Raw genomic sequence first — 4607 nt, forward strand, 5'->3', positions numbered from 1 at the left:
ATATATAAAACAATTCGAATAAAATAAAGTTTCGATACTTAATAATGTCGGGTGGGTGTGGTTCATTTTTTCCATTTTTATACAAGTACTGAAGGCTCGCACATAAAATGCACAAATTTTTATTGTTGTAATTGTTGAGTAATGAGCAAGTAATCAATTTTTTACTGCTTTAGGAAAAAGAGATGTTCTTAGTTTCCATCATACGGTGGACATGTTCTTTGATCAATTCGGCCCATTTTCAATATCGATCTGCGCGTAAGAACTTTCAACGTTTTTGCCCAATTTGAAGGCGATATTTTATATATTACGATTAAGCGGACATACCTAATTCGGCCGAGAATTCCATATGCATCAAGAATTTGTATTTACCTGTAGTCTCTGAAGCAACCTCATAAATGTTGCAAACGGCTTGGCAAAATGGACACCATTCGGCGCCGGTTTTAAAAATTCTCATAGAGCGTAGAACTGTACTCTGTGCAGCCTATAAAGTTACTTCATCAACCACTGACCGATCGCCTGATCAGTACCACCACTTGTCATCTAAAAAAAAAAAAAAAAAGATTATGAATAGTTTTTTACCGCTACTCTCTTGTAAATTAACCGTCCCGCAGGTGTTTGAGTCGCCCTGAAACAAATTGCAGGCCATGTGTATAACCTCTGCTTCCATTTTACAAACTCCCGGAAATTAGTCTGGATGCAAAGGATTTGTATAAGAGGTTTTACCATAGGTTTTAGTCACCAAATCGATGAACTCTTCATCAAAACCGTAGACAGTACCTGACACCCTACCATCGCGCCAATCGTAGTTGCCTGAAGAAACGAAATATATATTTGAAACAATTTTTTTAAAGAAATTTTTCAATTTCTTGGTAAAAATAAATTCTTATTGCAATAATAATAATTATAATAATAGTAATAAGAATTGTACGAATACCTACACGCAAGTGTTGATCTATCAATATCACTATTTTTTCATTACTTAAGCTATTTTCTGGTAATTCAAGATTGTAACAAAGTTTTGCATAACTTTTTGAAATTTCATTTTCAAAATTTTGATTTGTTTTCGACAATTCCTCATCTGTTTTATTATGTACGGAAGGAAGTTTTTTTACATTGTGGAAAAATTTCTTTTTGCTTCGTAACCAAATACCTGCAAAAAGCACATAAATTAGCATTAGAATAGGAAATGTTACGTTACACTTATTATTATTATTATTATTTTAATTTTAGACTAATGAATTGAATTCTTAGACTAAAAAAAGAGACATTGAGCACTAGCAACAAAGGCTATCGACTCTACGTTACACTTAACATCAATAATTATTACTTAAATATTAATAAATTACTTTCTTTCTGATTAACGAAATTCCAGAGCCAAGTAAAACTTAGTACTACAGTGGCTGTTAAGGTGGCTATGCTTTGCTACCATGGTATTTCAACTTTTGACGGCATATAACTTGACAACAAACATTTTGAGATTAGCATTGTGAACGGTTACTGTTACATACATATGCTTACTGTGCATATGTACAAGACAAGTAAATGCAAGCACAAGTACTTGTGTTGTGTATATATATGCCGCCAATATGAACTGTATATATGAACTATCGCAAGAGATGTAAATCAAAGTAGAAAAAAAACCAAAAAAAGTAGTTATTTAGATGTATTATAAAATCATATATTATTAAATTTTTTATTTTGAACATTTTTTTGGCAAATAAAATTTTCAAATATAAAAATTGTTATTCAAGTAGTACGATCATTAAGATAATTATTCACGATGTTCCAATCAAGAAATAAAACGAAATTCATGCGAAATGTGGTGAGATTTTATTTCCACCATTATTGATATTGATGGTGAATTTTTTATTAACCACGCAAAGGACTTTGTATGAAACTAGCCAACGGCTTTACGTGAAATTTCACTTTTGCAAGCGATAAGTTGTGCGAATTGCAAAATTATTAAATAATCGAAAAGATAATTTGAGAAAAAATTTAATTTATTCAAGTTATATTAATCTAAATTACCAAAATTTAAAATCTGTTTAATAATTTAATTATGAAAAAACTGTTTAATATTTTAATTATAATAAAATTGTGTATTGTTTAAATTTTAACAAATAGTTCAGTGCACCAAAATAATTTCTTAGTGTTGACTGTAACATTGACAGGTAACTGAATTTTTTAATATTATATATATTTTATTTATTTCCGAGGAGACCCTTCACAGATTCGCATAGTTTTGCTTGTAATCTTGTTGGTGTCTCCTTATGATATAGCCTTCATTCATATAATGCATTCATATAATGATGCTTTTTACTTCGTTTTTATTAAGTGAAACTAACTTGTGTTTTATTAAGTACATTTAGAGCACATTTTGGCTACAAATAATTCTTTCTCAGCCAGAACATGATTTTCAAAATTACAAATTAAAAAAAAATTCATGAAAGTAGAAATTGTAATAATAAATGATAATAACAAATAATTAAATATAAAATATAAATAAATAAACGAATAAGAGACTAGTATCTTCTGTATCTTCAGTTACATTTTTTCAAGTTTAGTTCAGTTAAAAACAGAGAAAATACATTTTCATACACAGTTCCGACATTTGTACATGAGATGAGTACATTGTATGATCAATCAATTTTTTTGATGAGGAATGTGCAGAATAGTTTTCTGCATTTTGTCGTTATTTTTTATTTCTCTGCAAAAAATCTGCATGCATAGCAGTAATTTATGTCTGTTTTTTGTTCTTACCGCGGATTTCAAGAAAGAAAAGGCTAAAACAACAACAAGTGCTGCCAATATGGAATATTTTACAGGAAAAAAGTAATGTAATGGCAAAATGCAGAAAACTATTCTGCACAGTCCTCATTATTCAAAAGAAAATTTTACATTTTATAAAGAAATGGAGAGAAAATATTCTCAGAAAATAATTAATTTCTCTCGTGCTAATTTAACATCAATTATATCATTATAAGCCAACGCCTGAGCGTTTATTTTCCGCCTATCTTTCCGCTTTTATCTGCCTTTTTGTCTCTTAATCTTTAATAATAATTATTTACTAATTTATCTTAGTCCATAGTTGTATATAAATCCATTGAAAGATCTTCAATATAAAATTCCTCATCAACATGCCCTTGGTCAGTGTGTCTCTCTCTATATCGTCTGTGGCAAGCATTCTCCTCGTGAATTTCTTTACTTTGTAATCCTTCTGGTAATTTTCGATTTACATTGATCCCAGATCATCATGTGATAAACATAATTGCAATAAAACCAAAAGAAAAAAAGAAAAATCTTTATAGCTGGTGATCATTTCATCTAATTATTGATTTATTTCACGTTATTTCGATTTTGACCGCTAGTTTCCAATTATTTTGCATACAATTCTAGAACAATAGATTGTAGACATTTCTAGATAATCCACCACATGTCACAAAAAATTGGTGGCATACAACAACAAATACCTGCGCCGTCATATACATATAGTTGTATTTACTTGTTGTTGTTATATTAGCCATTGCTTTTGATTGCTTTTGCACACAATCGTTATTGGCGATATATATCAATTGTATTTACAAGTGAATACAAGCATACTTGTGCATACTTGTTCATTTTTGTTGTTGGATTAGCCAATTCTTTTTTAAATTATGCGGAAAGCTTTTCTGCTCGTTGGTTGCAAATGCAATAGTTACAGATTTTTTTTTTTTTTTTTGGAAATTACATCCTTTATAATGGAATCTAACTATCACTCGGCAATCCAATTTCACTATAGAATTCTTACCAATAAAAGAAATAAAAATTAAAAATTTTTAAAAGTATTTATTATTTAAAGTTTTTATTCTTGCTTTTTACACTTTTTATTTAATATAATACAAATAATAATAATAGTAGAGAATATGGACGCGCAATCCTTAGTAGCGTAGATGATCTTAATTCAATTCACTCAATTCGCATAATCGAAGTCAAGCGCAGATGTAACAGAGGTTTCGATTTTTGTTTTAACTAGCCACTTAAAGCAAGTTCATGCTGATCAGAAAGGCTTATAAGTAGGAAAAAGGAAAGGGGAGTTATATATATATTTCGTAAAATCATAGTAAATTGTCAGCAAATAAAATGAAACCTAAACTCTCTAGCGAGAAGTTCCAAGAAAAACAAAAAAAATATTAATATTATTATAACTTTATCTAATATTATTATATATATAATATTGTTATATATATTAGCGAGATTGTATAATTCGAAAATTCTTACTCAAAATGGATCTTTTAACATTGAACTTTTAAATGTGTATCAGCATATGGGGCGGTTTTTTTATTGGCCAATTACTTGATATTATTTTGGTTGCCTTAGAAATTATACGACCCGCAGATGGTGCTATTATATGATAACATATTAAGGAGCTGTTGTTGAAATCATACGAAGCGATAGTGAAACTTATCGTGTCCGTAAGGATGACTGGTGAATTATTATTTATAATTGAGCAGCTTGTTGAAAAAAAGGACTGAAATCTTCGATTTTTACTTTTAATTTGTAATTTACTATATTTTTAATCATATTACTTTTTTTTTAGATATCAAATTTAATTTTTTATTTTTTTTTTT

This window comes from Glossina fuscipes, unplaced genomic scaffold (genome assembly GCF_014805625.2).
Source record: "Glossina fuscipes isolate IAEA_lab_2018 unplaced genomic scaffold, Yale_Gfus_2 221, whole genome shotgun sequence".
NCBI classification, from domain to species: domain Eukaryota; kingdom Metazoa; phylum Arthropoda; class Insecta; order Diptera; family Glossinidae; genus Glossina; species Glossina fuscipes.